The sequence below is a fragment of the Tiliqua scincoides genome, chromosome 1, assembly GCF_035046505.1.
Source record: "Tiliqua scincoides isolate rTilSci1 chromosome 1, rTilSci1.hap2, whole genome shotgun sequence".
In the NCBI taxonomy this organism is placed as follows: domain Eukaryota; kingdom Metazoa; phylum Chordata; class Lepidosauria; order Squamata; family Scincidae; genus Tiliqua; species Tiliqua scincoides.
In genome coordinates this window covers 10,616,848-10,635,308 of record NC_089821.1, presented here as the reverse complement: position 1 = coordinate 10,635,308, position 18,461 = coordinate 10,616,848, and positions in this window count along the sequence as shown.

The window sequence follows — 18,461 nt, the reverse complement described above, 5'->3', positions numbered from 1 at the left end:
AATTTGGTGGGGCCGCTGTGAGATACAGGAAGCTGGACTAGATGGGCCTATGGCCTGATCCAGTGGGGCTGTTCTTATGTTCTTAATGCAACGGTTTGTGTTGAAATATCTCTATTCTATCAAAAGTTATAGCCAAAAACAAGCGAGGACCTGGCAATGGTACATCATTATGCCCACTTCCTGAGGCATTGCCCCCCTACTGCTAGGAAGGAGGTCCAATACTGGGGTGATGCGCTCGCCTCTCACACTGGGTGATGCAAACCCTAGTCACTGGTCATGACCCATAGTTTGGGAAACACTGTCTTAGGACACAGAGGGGGAGTTCACCTGAGGGAGTTCCCAATTCAAGGTTTGTTTGTACAATCAGCAGTTCACAAGTTACCACATTCCTGCTGTGAATTTTTCAGCTGAAGCCGCAGTGTGAAAACACTTTCCTTGAATGGAAACCGCCCTCATACCAACTTTGTCCTGATGAAACTACACACCCAGCTCACTGTGTCGATGCCATATTGGTGGCCATCTGCAGGGCAGAGAGACAGGCAGGGTGCAAGGCGGAATGTACTGATTGGAGTAGATGTAGATGATGGCATCTGATGTGGAAACAACCTGCTGATTTGGGGCTAATGAGAACTTGGCTTCCTTTTCTCCAGAAAACAACAGAGGAGGAGCGCAACTCTGTATATTACATTTCTGTATGGGAATAATAATACATGTGGGCTCTTTTTATCCATGGGTTCAGAACCCATAAAAACATAAGAACATAAGAACAGCCCCACTGGATCAGGCCATAGGCCCATCTAGTCCAGCTTCCTGTATCTCACAGCGGCCCACCAAATGTCCCATGAATTTGACTCACCATGGGTGCCTCTTTGGGTCTCAGAACACCTCTGGATGCAAATGGAAGGTGCTCCCAGACATGTCCAGAGGTCTTCTGTGGCCTGGATCTCTGGATTCTCTTATCCACGGAGTTTGGTATCTACAGGGGATCTGGGATACCGCACGGATACCAAAGGTATACTGTACTGCCATGTCTTCCAGGGTTATGGTAAGGACACACATAATCATTTAGGGCACAATCCTAACCACGTCTACTCAGAAGTAAGTCCTATTTTGTTCAAGGGAGCTTACTCTCAGGAAAGTGTGGTTAGGATTCCAGCGTGTGGTTATTCATATACAGCAAGTCCTCATTTAAAGTTGTCAATACGGGTCATGGTTCAGGATGTGGACTCATCTCCCTGCATTACAATGAACTAGAGGTTGTCCATGACGGAACATACCAAGATACAGATCTACAGAGCTTGCGTCCTGAATACACTTCTGTACTGCAGCGAGTCATGGACTCTTCGCTCACAACAGGAGAGGAAACTGAACGCTTTCCACATGCGCTGCCTCCGACGCATCCTCGGCATCACCTGGCAGGACAAAGTTCCAAACAACACAGTCCTGGAACGTGCTGGAATCCCTAGCATGTATGCACTGCTGAAACAGAGATGCCTGCGTTGGCTCGGTCATGTCGTGAGAATGGATGATGGCCGGATCCCAAAGGATCTCCTCTATGGAGAACTCGTGCAAGGAAACATCCTCAATGTTTTATTCTTTTCCTGCTTGTACGATAGGCTCGTGACCCACAACCAAGATGCTCAGTGAAGAAGGAGATATGGACTTGTGAGCAGCTTCTCTCCTAGTCGAAGACCTGACGGGAAGTACGTAGAAGGTCCTCCGGTTTCTTCACTTTCTCACATCACATGGTCCTTTGACTCATCTTTGCAGCATTATTGATCTACTCTATCATAAACTGATGATATCATAAACAGAGATGCCTGCATTGGCTCAGTCATGTCGTGAGAATGGATGATGGCCGGATCCCAAAGGATCTCCTCTATGGAGAACTCGTGCAAGGAAAGCGCCCTGCAGGTAGACCACGGCTGCGATACAAGGACATCTGTAAGAGGGATCTGAAGGCCTTAGGAGTGGACCTCAACAGGTGGGAAACCCTGGCCTCTGAGCGGCCCGCTTGGAGGCAGGCTGTGCAGCATGGCCTTTTCCAGTTTGAAGAGACACTTGGTCAACAGTCTGAGGCAAAGAGACAAAGAAGGAAGGCCCATAGCCAGGGAGACAGACCAAGGACAGACTGCACTTGCTCTCAGTGTGGAAGGGATTGTCACTCCCGAATCGGCCTTTTCAGCCACACTAGATGCTGTGCCAGAACCACTTTTCAGAGCACGATACCAGAGTCTTTCGAGACTGAAGGTTGCCAACAAGATCAAGATCACGTTCTTGGAAACCGCAACTTTAAGTGAAATGACTTATAATGAAACCATTTTGATCATAGGTGGGCTCAATGACACTCAAGTGGCGGGCTTGCCAAGCACTTTCTTATTACACGTGTTGCTGCACCCGGAATGCCTTGCAGAAGGTCACAGGTCTGGCATGACCTTGAAGTGGCTTCTGACAGCCCTACTGTGTGTAGCCACAGTGGACTCGGAGGGCAGAAGATTGAGAACTGCTGACCAACTTTAAAATGAAACAATGTTGAATGAGACAACTTAAAGTGAGAACTTGCTGAATACTCTTTCTGTGTGTGTGTGTGTGTGTGTGTGTGTGTGTGAGTGAGAGAGAGAGAGAGAGAGAGAGAGAGAGAGGAAATTCAAAAAATGTCATAAATAATACTTCTGCTGCTGTTACTACTACTACTATGATGATGATGATGATGATGATGATATAGAAGTGCTTCAGTAGTCAAAAACAGTTCAAAAATACACGCTGAGAATGATTTCTGAAGGTGTTTCTTCCTGAGAAATTCCCAGGTTCTGTTGAATTGTTTCAGGACCCACCATGCATACATACACACACCTTCAGATGCATGCATGCATTCATTCATCAGAGATTGTATGTTCTAACATGGTAGTAACTGGGAGGAAACCTCTCTGGATTAAACTCAAAAAACACGGAGGCAGGCCAGAATGGTCAGTATGTTTGTTTGCATAGGCAGTAGTTTTAAGAGATGCTGCTGAATTTCAGAAACTTCCAGGACGGCAGATGGAAGGTGTCTAGCTTGGGAATAACTTCTCAGAGAATTTAATAAGAAAGTATCTGTGTCTTGCCTGGGGGGGGGGGGGGGAGAACAGGACAGGGTTGCCAGTTCAATATATATCCCCAGTTCAAAGATTCCAAGGTGGGCCATGGTAATGCCTTAAGGTGAGGTCCAATGACAAGACTCATTTGAAATATGAGGCAAAAATCTGCTACCAGAGTGAAGCCTTTCATGGTCTTTCTGCCTTCAAGTCACCGAGTCTAAACTTCTGCCCTTGCACAAGCTCAGTCCCCTCACAAGCTAAATTTTGCCCTTTTCATGCGTGGATAGCGCAGTTATGCTCAGCAGACAGGTTTCATTTCATCAGTGAAATGTTGCGGGGTGGTGGGAGTAATGTTGGCACCTCCTTAGCACCCTCTTATGGTTGGCACCTGGGGTGGACTTCCCCCCTTCCCCCTAATTGCTATGCCTCTGTGATGGGCCACTGTGGGCAACAGGGCATTGGACTAGATTTATTTATTTATCACATTTTTATACTGCTCTTCCTCCAAAGAGCTCAGGGCGGTGTACACAGCTGTTCCCCTCCTTTTTTTTCCCCTCACAACAACCCTGTGAGGTAGGTGAGGCTGAGAGAAAGTGACTAGCCCAAGGTCACCCAGGAAGCTTCATGCCGGAGGGGCGATTTGAACCTGGATCTTCCAGGTCCTGAGTCCACCTCCCAAACCACTAGATGGGCTGTTGGCCTGATCCAGCAAGGTTCCCCTGTTCTCATGTTGTCACCTGCTTTTTTTCAACAGAAATCTGTGGGAGTTTTGCCTTTCACTCCCATGAGACAGACTAAAAAACACAAATTAAACATCTCTGGGTATGAAAGCAAAGCCAGTGGGCATGTGGTTATCTCCCAGTTACCCACATCCTGCTGTATTTTTTTTTTTTTTTGCACATGTACATTATAAATAGGGACTTTATTAATGGAGCAATGGCTGAGCCACAGTCCAGTCATCTTATAACAAAGAACCTTTCAAAGAGGAAGCACGTTCATTTTACTTGTGATCTGGGCTGCACGATAACCCCGCTCCCTCTTCAGATGCCTGCAATTGTCTGACATGCTCTAAAAAGGAAGTTGGTGAAAATGAGTAAAAGGCTGTTTAAAAATCTCCTGTTGTCAAAGCCGCAGCAAAGTTTTCTAGGGTTGGTTCCTGAGACCAGCACAAATGAGCTAGAACAGGGGTGTCCAAACTTCTTGGCAGGAGGGCCACATCATCTCTCTGACACTGTGTTGGGGAGCTGGGGGAAAAAAAAGAATTACCGGTAATTTATATTTAAAATTTGAATAAATGTACATAAGTGAATATATTAGAGATGGAACTTATATGAATGAATGAAGGTCTCGCAATAGCTCAAGACCTATAAATGTGGGCTGTCTTTTAGTTCTCCTCTCACCCTCTTTCTGGTTTTCTCTTCCTCACCACCAGTGGTATCACTGGGGGGGGGAGGCCAGTGTGCCACCTGGTGGGGGAGGCAAGCTTGTCACCCCTATGATGAACCTCCTCCAGTGCAGTGGGCGGGGCAAAGCCTCAGGCAGTGGGCATGGTGATGTGTCACCGCTCCACTCCCGCTGGTTTTTTTGTTATAACTTTTGATAGAATATAGATACTTAAATGTGGTGTGTGTTTTTTTGGTTGCCATTATGCATGAAATTGTGCATCGAATGACATACAACACGATGGCATTATTCAAAAATCCCAAGATTTTAAAAATTATGGCCAGTAGTAGTGTTACTCCCCCATGCGCATCACCCAGTGTGGCCCACACCTCCCTAGTGACACCACTGCTCATCACTAACTTGGAACTACCCAGTACAACAACAGAACAAACAAACTGCTGGAAGATCATCACTTTAAAGCAGGGGTGCTCGCACTTTTTTGGCTCGAGAGCTACTTTGAAACCCAGCAAGGCCCGGAGAGCTACCAGAGTTTTTTTTTACAATGTTCGCGCCATCATAACATATAACATTTATGTGTACAATGTATGTTGGTGTACCTTGAGCCCCACTGAGTATAACAGGACTTACTCCTGAGTAGACATGCCTAGGATTAGGCTGTGAGGCTGCAATCTTAGCCACACTTACCTGGGAGTAAGCCCCATTGAGTACAATGGGCCTTACTCCCGTCGTTTCCTCCCAGAGGCACCTGAAGGGGGGGTCGGCACTCCGTGATCTACTCATTTTGCCTCGCGATCTACCGGTAGATCGCGATCCACCTATTGAGCACCCCTGCTTTAAAGGATTTGGGAGGTAATCATGAAACATTTTCCTTTTCTTGGAATGTAAGTGCAGTCGCTGAACAGAAAATGAAATCACAGAAGCTGTTCTTTGAATCAGTGATTTTCAACCACTGCACCATAGCACATTGGTGCATCGTGAATGGTCCACAGGTGTACTGCAGGAGTCTGGGGAAGAATCATTTTTTAGGCCCATTGAGGGGTGTAAAGTCCTTTTAGGTAGTTCTGTGTGCCTTGTTAATTGTTTAAAAACCAATGGCATGCCTTGACCATTTTAGTACCTTGTCAGTATGCCACAAGATGAAAAAGGTTGAAAATCACTGCTTTGGATGCAGAAACCTCCAAATCACACAAGAATTTATGCTGAAAAATCAAGGAAAATTACACAGGTCAACACACATTTTGCTTCCTTAAATATTACACCAATTCCTGGGTCTATTTGGGGTGCCGATTCCAAAAATGGCATCCGTTTTGCCCTATCACGTCTAGTTTTGGAGCCATGACATAGCCTCTTTAGTGAATGGTTCAAGCAGCTTCCCATGAGGAAGCTGCTTGAACCATTCACTAATGAGGCTATACTATATCTCCACAACTAAACGTGATAGGGCAAAACGGATGCCATTTTTGGAATCGGCACCCCAAATTCATATCAAACCACCATAAACTTTGGGAAAAACTTTTCTGACCCTCAATTTTGTAGGCTTGTGTTATTTGGGGCAGGTTTTTCAATCACCTCCTGATAAGGCATTTTGGTAATTTTTTTGTGCCTCTACATGTGATTGTTTCAGCTGGAAAAGGATTTGGAAATAGCAATTCAGCCTGCGAAAAGCTGTTTTGTGTGCAATAAATCTGAGGCAAGTGAAACAAGAATTGGATCTCACGCCACCTCGTATAACTACATCACATTATTGAATCACATCACATTAGAGGAGATTATCATTCCAATTTCCAGACTACAAACATAGTGGGATAAGATCAGATACATTCTGAATGACTTTCTGAGCAACAGGAGTGGCCCATTGAGTCTTGCGGATGGAGTTGCATACACATGTAAGTAATTTTCCTTGAAGAAAGGAAATAAAATTATATAGATCTTATGGAAGATTTGAGTTTTGTATTTTGTGTAAAGAATCAATGATACATTTGAAATGTTTGGAAGTGAAAGCCTAGAGTTCTTGGGTCACATTCTGCCCTAAATAAGGAGTGGGCTGTAGTTCAAGGCCAAAATATGCTACTTAAAACCTGTCTAACAGATGGCTTTAAACCACTTGAGAGACTCTGATTTGGAGGACAGAACAGTTTCAATTTCCCTCTCTGCCATGTTCGTGCTGAAAACTGCCCACCCCTGAACTGGCAGTTAGTAGCAAGTTTCACAAATAGTAAACCTTTTGAAGACAGGTTTAAAATAATTGCTAGTTTGATCCTAAGAGATAAAGGTTCAGTCTCACACGTGTCCCATTACAATGATCTCAGGCAGTGGGGCTGGGAAAGTCCTCTAAGACCACAAAGAGCTGGTGCCCAAGCAGACAATACTTGGGAAAGATTGACCAATGGCATGACTCACAGCCCAATTCTACTTAACTTCCCATGTGGCAGTGTGGTGGCGCTGGGCAGCTTCTGCATCCCACTGGGGAGTTTTGGTTGCTGGAGGTCTCATCTGGGTAAGGGGAAATTTCTTCCCCTGCCCCAGAGTAAACCCCAGCAGCCAGTATGGTTCAACTTGGGCTTGCACCAGCTCAATCACAGGCGTAAGTCTGTGTTGATTCATGAAGGCAGATTAGACCAGAGAAGGGAGTCGGGAGTCAGCATGCACCACCCACGGCTGATTCCCGTTTCTTGGGCCTGATCCACCCTCCTCCCTGCCCCATCACTGCCTCATTCCACCCACCCTAGGCCCTATTCCCCAACCCCTCCCGCCCCATTCAACCTCTCTCCTTCTCCATCTCACCTCCCTGCACCAACTGATCCTCCAGTAAGTGTCCAATGTATTTTGGACACTAGACACTCTCTGCTTGTAGTTGCATTTGTGACAGCCATAAAGGAGGTTACACTGGTGAAATGTGCATTCTGCCAGCATAATCCTTCAATAGGATTGGGCTGTCACTCTGGGATGGTTTCAGGATTGGCCAGATCAGGCAGTGGTTGAGGTCCTACACCCATCAAAGGCCTACTTGGCCAGGCTGTCAATACTGGTGGACACCAGGATGGATGTGGTACAGTGTGTCCCGTCCCCCCCGAACAACCTGGTGCTACCACTGGATTTATTATAAGGCAGGTTCATATATTAATAACATCACATCCATAATGTAAGTGACACTAGCACTTTATTTCAGATCGACACCATTTTCAGCAGCAAACAGAGGTCATTTATATCTCACTTTACTTTTATTCAACTGTATTTATACTTTATCTTAGACAAAAACTTCCCACTAGTTTCAAGGGAGATATTTGAAGGCCCACTTAAGGCAGCACATCTGCAACTCAATGCACATCACCAAAGAGTAAACCTCACCAAAGAGAGCGAAAGTAACTTCAGAGTAAACATACCTAAGACTGCCCTGTACATTTCATCCATGGAAATAAATGGAATTCAAAAATGCTTATTGGACTGGATTAGACCAAAGGGTTTGTTGTTGTTTTAAGTATTTAAATATTAGCATTTAAATCAAATCTGCCTCAGTAGTAGGAATTGTATCAAACCATTACATGTTTCAGAGACCCTATGGAGAATTTAAAGATTCTTACCTGATTCTTACTCTAATTTTCATCATAGCTCCTTATTGGAGCACAACCAGGTATAAACTTTTTAGCAGTTTACATGCAAATCTCAGTATAGCTCTTAGAAGTTTTTGTCGAAGATAAAGTATAAATACATTTGAATAAAAGATATATATAAAAGTGAGATATAAATGGCCTTCCCCTGTTCTGCCATGGGATGGTTATGGGAAAGCATTGCTGTTTTGTTCTAGGCTTGTTAAGTCACAAGGGAATGGGCATTCTAAGGGACTTGACTGAAGCGATGCAAAAGTCAGGAAGTGACCCTTGCAATAGGATTCCAGAGGCCATAGATTAGAAACAATATCTTCTTACAACTTTGGCAACTTTTTGGGGCGTACCATGCAGAACCAAAAAAGCAGGGGGTAAGTGCAACGGGAGTAGCAGGAGCAAAACACTGCTTTTGTGCCCATGATTTAGGAACAAAGCAGCAGCTGATTTTTACAGTTCAGGCTAACACTGAAAGAGGAAGTCTTCATCCTACTCGGCAAATTCAGAAGAATGAATTGGAAGCCTTTGAGTGTTTGTGCAGTCAGTGAATCCTGTGCCTGTCAGATTGCAGGCACAAGCCAACCTCTCTGTGGTCAGAGAGTGGTGCGGAAGGGAAGCCGGCCCTCCATCCTGAATGGTGCCTTTGTTTGTCCTGCCGCAGCATTTACACTCTGCAGGTCCCGCGATACAACAGTGGCTGTATGAGAACGGAATGGAAATGAGACTCCAGCTCTCTGCAAGAAAGTCCTGCTTCTCTCCATTGCTCCTGATGAGAAACGCTGGTGGACACAGGGAAGAACTCTTCGCCTGCAACAAGGGGGGCATTGCTTCCCATCAAAAGACACGAACAAGAAATGGATGTTGTCGTTGATTAATACAGAATGTGCCTCTGTTAGTCTAGTAGTTGGCATCCTTCAGTCTCGGCAGACTATGGTGTCACGCTCTGAATGGTGGTTCTGGAACAGAGTGTCCTCTCCAGTGCGCGAAGCCTGGGTAAAGTAGGTATGGAGGATAGGCTGTTACCCATGCAGCAAATCCCCCCTCTCCACGTCGCTGGAATGGTCCAATAGAAAGGCAGAGGCCAATGCGGTTGGTTCCAGCGGCGTCGCAGGAGTTGCCAGAACGTGACTGTGTTCAGCCATGAACTGCCTCAGGGACTCCGGCTCCGGATTTTGCCTCGAGGTTGACTCCTGAAGCCTTTTCCATAACTGGATGTAGCCACAAGGCAGTGGAGGTTTGGGATCAGAGTTTTCCTTCTCTCAGATGAGCTGCCTTCCCAGGCTGACGAGTCCCATCTACCCGGTGGCTGTTTAGTCGCCTCTTATGACAAGTACAGCCAAACTGAGGGCCTATTCTTATCCCCAGCCCCCAGGGGAAAGTTAGTCTATGAGAGAAGAAAAGCCTTCTTCTCTGAGAAATTAAAGGCCAATACAATACGGGATCTCCCCCCCCCCTTTTTTTTTAAAGTGGGACAAGCAATTTTACTGAACATTACAGACATGTCAGTGACTCATGCCTTAATTTTTTCTGCATTTTTAGAATACTTAATCTTTTTGGAAAAGTGATAATCAATTTTTTCAAAGCAGCAATGGAAGATTTGTCCTGCAAGTCACAGCTGTGAAAGGAAGAGAGAACCTCTCTAACAGCTCAGTGCTAACCTGTGCTGGAACAGGCGGGCCACAGTGGCCTGCGCTTCATCCACTGAAGGTTAGGTGTATGCTGGAGGTCACCTTGTAGTAGTAGTAGTAGTAGTAGTAGTAGTAGTAGTAGTAGTAGTAACAACAACAACAACAACAACAACAACAACAACAACAACAACAACAACAGGTATTTATATACCGCCTTTCTTGGTCTTTATTCAAGACTTTATTCAAGGGGGTTTACATAGGCAGGCTTTATTTAAATCCCTTATTAAATAGGGATTTTTACAATTGAAAGAAGGTTCTTTCTTTCAAGAACCACTACATTCAAGGTGTTTCATTCCGATCTGGCTTCACATTCTGGCCTCCATCCTCCCATGCTGAGAGCAGATGGAATAGCTCGGCTTCAGCTTGTCAGCTGCTTCAAGGTCGCACGGTGCCGGTGGCCTCGAACTGGCGACCTTGTGGATGTTATCTTCAGGCAGACGGAGGCTCTACCCTCTAGACCAGACCTCCTGCCCTAGTAAAGGAATATTTTTCCCCTTACCCCGTGTTGAGCCCCAACCCGCCTAAGCTATTTCGCTGGTGCAAATCTGAGCAGCCCAAGTAAGGATGCTCAGGTTAGGGATGGGGGTTTGGACACAGCCTCTATGGTTGATTCTGCTTTCCCAGACACAATCCATCTCCCGTTCTGCCCTCCTCCATCCACAAACACCCGTTTCCCACCCCCAGAACGCCCTCCTACCACTCTCTCCCATCCCCTTACACCACCTGGCACAAACTTTTCTTGTTAGGCCAAAAGTAAAAAATAATGATTGCTACCCACTTCTGTTTGTGATAACGAAACCAGGTCAAAATCTTTAATTTGACCTTCTCCATGGCTTGGAGAGTCCTGCAGGCTTCTGTGGGGCTCACCATACCCCAGAAGGCTGCTGCTCTTTCCTGTAAGTAAAAGAAAGCCCCTGCACTCCTGGCAGCAGTGTGATCCTGGAGACTGCATTACTGCATCCCCCCTGCCAATTAAAGGGCAAAGGTAGTGACACCCCAGTTTGAGAACCTCTGCATTAGACTGAAATATACCAGGGGGGAATAGAGGGTTCTCTGAGCCAACAAGAATGCTTAACAGCCCGATTCTATCAGGCCGCAGCACCGGAGAAGTGAAATATACTAGGCTGAAATATACTAGGCAAGACTCATGAAGACTCTTGCTCTCATGCAAATAGACATTACGCCTGCACTATTGTAGCACAGATTATGACTGTCATTGTGCTCCAGACACAAACTGGTATTAAACTGGCCCAACTATCACAGTTTTCATCAAAGAAATCTTGGAAACTGTAATTGTAATAGGTAGCCTGGGGTCCTGCCATGTTAGGTAGACCAGAAATCTTTTCGGTGAAGTCCTTCCTGTTGTGGTGCTTGCAGAGAGTGAAATATGAAAGCAGCCATCAGTTGTTTGAGCTCTTTCTCTTTCTGTGACTTCCTCAGTGATGTTTATATCCCTCAAAGAGTGAGACAACTGTAATGGAAGATCGGAAGATCATCAGGTGGACGATGTGGTGTTGACAGCCATTCCATATTTTGACAGCTGGTTGACAGCTCTGGGAAGGGCAGGGCTGGCTTCACAGCTGTAATCAATCAAGGCCAATGGAGACTGTGATGGACACCTGAGCTTCATTTGACCTTGATGGGACTTTGAATGGACATGGACTGAAGAGATGGCTCACCTGAGCCTAATTTGGACTTAACAAGGGGCTAACAAGGTAGCTCACAGGTGAGCTGCATTTTGGATTATGAGACATCCAAGGATAAAAGGCAGCTTCAGAAGAAGACAGAACTACCCTGACCCAGCGGGAGACGCTACCTGACCCAGAGGGAACCTGACCCAGACCTACGGGAGAAGGGGACTGCCAGGGCTCTGCTGGAGGACACAGAAGAGAGGACTGCCAGGACCCTGCTGAAGGAGACACTCTGCTAGAGAGCACACAGAGGAGGGACTCTGCTGCAGAAGAGTGGATTGGGAAGACTGGATTGTTCTTTGAAGATTAGACCGTGGACTTGGACCTTTACCCACTGAGTTAAGTGGAGTTTTGGGGAGGGAAAGCCTCTGGACAAGAGGACTTGCAGGGAGTGTCTGTGTTGGTAGCAATAAATTCTTGTTAATTGCTCAACTGATAAGGAGTTCTGTTCATTTCCTTTGCACACCACAGCTGTTGTTCTTGGAAAAGGAGGGTGTTAATTAGCCAAAAGTGAGCATTAGAAGGAAGTTGGAATATTTGGATGGGACAACAACACCCCTTTGATTCAACAAATATGTTCTTTCAACTTTCCATCTCCATGTGCCTCAGTTCCCACAGTGTTTCATAGAAGGCACTTGCAGATTACATTGGAGGTAAAATATTTACATGTCATCCAACTCAGATATGACAAAACTGCTCTCTTTAAACCACAGACAGTGTGGGCCTGGCTCTGCAAGGAGATTTCCTCACCCACCGACACACCCACCCCTGCCCAGTTTTCTATTAACTTTCCCAATTTTTCCTCTCTAGATCCTGGGTCTCTTCATGTCATTCAATTGCTCATGATAGACACCAAGGGTCTCATTTTATTCACTTACACAAAGTTGGATTTGTGAGATGCAACCCTGAGTGGCTATAGGCAAATGGATTCAAGGAGCATTGAGAGAACAGAATGCAAATGAACAAGATGTCCCAAGAGTTGCTGAAATTCATTCTTACTTACTTGCCATTCTTCACTCATGAAAGGCAGGTAGGCTTACAGTATGATCCTATAGATGTCTGCTCAGAAATAAGTCCCATTTTGTCCCAGAAAAGTATAGCTGAGAGCCCAATCCTATCCAACTTTCTAGTGCCAGTGTAGCCATGCCAATAGGGTGTTCATTGCATCCTTTGGTGGGGAGGCAGTCACGGAGGCCTTTTCAAGGTAAGGGAACTTTTGTTTCCCTTACCTTGGGGCTGCATTGCACCTGCACCAGTGCTGGAAAGTTGGATGGGATTGGGCCCTTAGTCAAGGAAGCCACAACGCTGGGATGGAGTTGTTTCATTAAGAGCGCAATTCTGACTGGGACTTAAGGCAGCACAGGCCCACTGCACCAACTCCTGAGTGCTGTGAATGCACCGTAAAGCACATTTGTAGATACTCAGGTCTTGGCTAGGCCAGTGCAAAAATGTGTGCCAGCCTCCTGGCATCAGATCCAGCAGCAGAGAGGATGAATTTGTGCTGGCCTGGGTATGCTAGTGCAGGGGGGTGGGTGGCCACAGGAGGGCAGGTGGAAAGGGGTGATTTGGGGCAGGGGAGGGCAGTCCAGGAGGCAGATCAGGGCTGGGAGGGGGACAGGATCAGTTGTGGCAGCGCAGGCTGAATCCTAACCCCTATCCCTGGCCCAAGCAATCTTACATGGGCTGTTTAGATTTGTGCCAGCGATTTTGCAGGTGCAGATCCGAATTGCCCCATAGGGATGGCTGGAGCGTTACTTGGGGTAAGGAGAAAAATATCCCCTTACCCCAGGTTGCCCTTCAGCCAGCACCCGCTTTGTGCTGGATACAACGCAGGCCACTCAGCCTCTGTTCCAGTGCAAGTTAGGATTTGGCTATAAGAAACTCCCCTTACAAATTGTCCATGTCTCCTCAGTCTGTCAGAACCCTATGATCAGCTCAGAGTAGGCCAGTTAAAGGAAAGGAACCATCTCTGGTTAGGATACAGTGAGATGGTTTTCTCCTTTTGTTGATAATCTGCTACATGTGATTTTCAAAAACCTGGAATTGCCCCTAACAATGCTCAACACTTACACAGTACACCTTGAGCATGCAGAGGGCTTCACATTCATGATCTTGATTTGGTCCTTCCCTTTCAGGTATTAGTATCCCTGAATTGTGGCTGAGGTGGAGGGAGCAGTTTGCCCAAGGTCACCCAGTGCAGGGGTCTCTAAACTTTTCTGCCGAAGAGCTGCAACACATATCTGACACAGTGTCGGGGGCCGGAAAAAGAATTAAATATAAAATTTAAATAAATGCGTTCGAGATGGAACTTAGATGAATGAATGAATAAATGAATGGGATCAAATGTCCAGGATGTCTCCAAGCACAAACACAGCCCAAGAAATAAAGCACACACTTAAATGGACCCCCATCCCCCCACCCCAAAAGCACAACTCTGGTTGTGTTTGGTCAACTGGGCCAGATGCTCTCAGGGGACCAGAGGTTGCCCGTGGGCCTGATAGAGGCTCTCCGTGGGCCGCATCTGGCCGATAGAGGCTCTCCGTGGGCCGCATCTGGCCCCCAGGCTGGGGTTTGAAGACCCCTGACCTAGTGGTTCACAGCAGTGGTGAGATTCAAACCAGGAAAGCCCTGATGCACAGTTTTGCTCCCACTGCCTGGAATGGCTCTGAAGGGGTGGGGGAGGGGCAGCTTGCATGACACGGTGAGTCTCCCTCAAAACTTAGTGCTTTGCACCCAGGGCCATATTAACCCATGGTGGGCCCCTAGGCTTTAATGGCTGGGCCCCTAGGTTTTCAGGTATTTTGCGTACCCTCTACGAAACACTTCAGGAAAGCAATACAACCGGGCCACAGGGAGACCTGGTCGGCCAGGGAGAACGGTTTGTGCCGTCAGGCAGCTTGTGCCGCTGGGTCCAGCTGGCGCTGTGGGGAACCCTGGTCAGCTGGGGAGGTTGTGGGGCGGTTGTGCCACCTGCCTCTGGAAGCTGGGTTGCTGGACGGCCGAATGCGCAGGTGCCACTCGGCCCCAGCGCACTGTACATGCTCAGCCCTTTGATGCCCACTCCGCCCACCCCCAGAAGCAGGACTGGGCATCCAGCTGCGCAGGTGCCACTTGGCCCTGGCTTGCCTACCGCTCACGGTACTATGGGCTGGGCCCTCATAGGTGCTTCACGTTGCCACGGCTCGGCTCCCCGCAGCCAGGATGGACTGCTTGTGGCCGTCTGCTGTGAGCGACGGGGCCCGGCTTGGGCCTTGTGTCCCTACATCAGGACAGGTGAATTGATGGGCCCATAGTCCCTGCGGGGCCCCATGGCTTCAGCCTAGTCAGCCTAATGTTTGCACCCTCTCTAGGTATGCCTCTGTTCGTTGCTTAGCTGCAACACTAAAACAGCTCTCAGTAGCACTGCGGTGCAGTATTTTTTTTCTACATACAAAAGAAATAATCAGGATTACTGAATACTGAAAGATAACATTTGCTACAGTTTTTTTTTCTAAGTTAGCTCCATGTACTTACTAGCTATTGAATACCTTTCCACGCACACTGTTTGCTCAGAGGCTAGAAAAGTAGGACAATGTTTGTTCAGGAACATTCCAACCAATCAAATAAACAGACCCAACTAGGGATCTCAAGACTTGCAGGTGAAACAGACTGTTTGCTTTTTTGGCTTGGGCAATTACAAGATTGGGTGTTAATCACCTATCAGGTAGGCCTAAAACATCTAAATCATTCCCTGTTTATCTGCTAACAGGTTAAAAGAGTGCAGAGTTGGGGCACATTTCTCCAAATATTGGTCCACTGACAACTAGGTGGGGTTTGGCTTCTCTTGTTTTCTTTGTTGCTTTGTCAATTTTGCTCTTGCTGGAGCAATTATGGTAGAAAAAAAGAAAACATTTTAAAAATCGGCAACGCTTGCCGTATCCTAAACGGCCGAATCGAAGGGGTGAGTTGTACATGTTAATTGATAATGTTTTGCTTATGGTAACGCTATCTGGATTTAAGGACCAAAGGCCGGAAATTAGCTGGTTGCTTCAGGAAAACAAAATCTATTTTTGCTAGCTATGTGGGCAACAGTTAAATGAAGGGAACATCTGTGTATCAAGCCGAGCTGCGCTGCTTCTAATTACACTGTCATTTTGTTCTGTGCTAAATTAGTGACTGGGGGCTTCAGATCATATCCTCAAATGGATAGACTTTTAAGACCTCATTCGCCGAGCCTGCTGTATAGTCAAGGGTGCGGGGGGGGGGGGGAGAAAAAAAGAGCAAACTTCCTGGTTCGTTTTGAAAATAGGTATTGAGTCATAATTGTAGTTGTCAGGAGGATGAGGAAGGCATTATGTAATTGGATTCTTGTGGCAATTTATGGCTAAGGCTTCATAGCAGTGATTGGACAAACCTGATCAAAAAGCAGTTGGCCACTGTGAACTTTACCCAAGGTAAAGGTGGGCAGAACGTATACAGTTAGATACAGTGGAATTCAAGGAGGCTGAAATACTTTGAAGAAGGTTTATTATTCCAAAGTGCCCTGAATGCTAATTCCAGCCATAAATCACCATGTGCCCCGTTTTGCTGGGAGGATGTTACCGCTTTAGATGTATCACATCCTTCAGCTGCAGTGATTTCAGTGCATGACTGATCTAGCCTTAATGAATCATGACTGACTTGTAAAGAAATGTAACTCCTTTTTTTTTTTTTTTAAAGCAGCCATTCATGAGAAAGCACCCCTCTCCAGTTCCCATGAGCATAATTATAAATAAAGAATATTCTCTCTCTCTCTCTCTCTCTCTCTCTCTCTCTCTCTCCCCTCCTGGTACTTTTTCAAGCTCAAGTATGAGTTTGAGACGATTATTTCTGTTTTACTGGCTGGGATGAATCACCTAACACCCCTAGATGATGTACTGGAGCTCACTCGCTCTCCTCTTATTTCTTTGGTACAGGGTGACCCCCCCCCCAAAAACCCAGAATCCATAAAAATTTTATTAAATCCTACAAAGGTCCAGTAAATTTCAACATGTCTTTTCCTTGGTTGACCAAGACATAGTGGGGAAGATTATTGTTCCAATATTTCATGCACAAAGTCGACTTGTATACCCTGAAAGAAAAAAGAAAAAAAATTAAAATTAACAGTTTTATTCAAAGATTTGTGAGTTCTGTTTTTTGTTTTTTTTTGGGTCGCCATGTACATGCTAAACCAATATTTCAACTCCAAAACTGTATTTAGTTAAGGACAGAAAGGTGGATTACTTGGATCCCACATGTCTACTGCCAGCCCTCGTAAGGACTATGTCATGTCCACTTGAGCTTGCAGTGTTTATTGGTGCGGAGAGCTTGTAGGTAACTACAATCCTGGTTATGCATGGATCCAAAAAACTGATATTACTATTATGGTTACAGTTTTTATTTACCACCTTTCTTATAGATTCAAGGTGGTTTACATAGGCAGGCTAATCATAAATCCCATTTTTCAATGAGGTTTTTACAGGTTGTGCCTGTTGTCTTGTGTGCTCCCTGGGACATTTGGTGGGCCACTGTAAGATACAGGAAGCTGGACTAGATGGGCCTGTGGCCTGATCCAGTGGGGCTGTTCTTATGTTCTTAACTACAATTCCCAGGAAGCCTTGCAGGTCTCTTGTTATCTGGTGTGCTCCCTGGGGCATTTGGTGGGCCGCTGTGAGATACAGGAAGCTGGACTAGATGGGCCTATGGCCTGATCCAGTGGGGCTGTTCTTATGTTCTTAACTACAATTCCCAGGAAGCCTTGCAGGTCTCTTGTTATCTGGTGTGCTCCCTGGGGCATTTGGTGGGCCGCTGTGAGATACAGGAAGCTGGACTAGATGGGCCTATGGCCTGATTCAGTGGGGCTGTTCTTATGTTCTTAACTACAATTCCCAGGAAGCCTTGCAGGTCTCTTGTTATCAGGTGTGCTCCCTGGGGCATTTGGTGGGCCACTGTAAGATACAGGAAGCTGGACTAGTTGGGCCTTCGGCCTGATCCAGTGGGGCTGTTCTTATGTTCTTAAGTATTGTTCCATGTGAGAGACTTACAGAGCCCCCCCCCCCCCATTTCTCCAGATGTTCCCATTCATGGAGCAGTCATCATCCTGATCTGTGCTTCCAAGCTTTAGCAGGCAGCTGCAAATCACACCTCAGGTGTTATCTTGCCAGCTGACCCCTCCATGTTCCTTCCCACTCCTCTTCAGAGATCTGTCTGTGGCTTCAATCTTCGGTTCTTGGTCTCCCATCCAATACTGCTGATCCTGCTTAGCTTTTTCAAGGAAGATGTCAGCTCAACCTCCAGGCCACATCTCCACCCCTGAATGTGATATGAGCCCAATTATGTGCAAGCTTATTGTGTGTGGCCTTCATGCCACTGGGTATGACAGTGGGTATACGCTGGGTATAACAGTTCCTGGTTATACCGCTTCAGGTTTTTGCAGTTCTCCTGAACTCATAATTTGCTCCCCCCCCCCCCCACATCTCAACCTACTGTGGTAGAACCAGATTTAAATATTGGATTTTCACTGAGCTCCTCATTTGTGCAATTCAGGCAGGGAAGTTTGAGAAACATAAGAACATAAGAACAGCCCCACTGGATCAGGCCCATCTAGTCCAGCTTCCTGTATCTCATAGCGGCCCACCAAATGCCCCAGGGAGCACACCAGATAACAAGAGACCTCATCCTGGTGCCCTCCCTTGCATCTGGCCTTCTGGCATAGCCCATTTCCAAAATCAGGAGGTTGTGCATACACATCATGGCTTGTACCCCGTAATGGATTTTTCCTCCAGAAACATGTCCAATCCCCTTTTAAAGGCATCCAGGCCAGATGCCGTCACCACATCCTGTGGCAAGGAGTTCCACAGACCAACCACACGCTGAATAAAGAAATATTTTCTCTTGTCTGTTCTAACCCGCCCAACACTCAATTTTAGTGGATGTCCCCTGGTTCTGGTGTTATGTGAGAGTGTAAAGAGCATCTCCCTATCCACTCTGTCCATCCCCTGC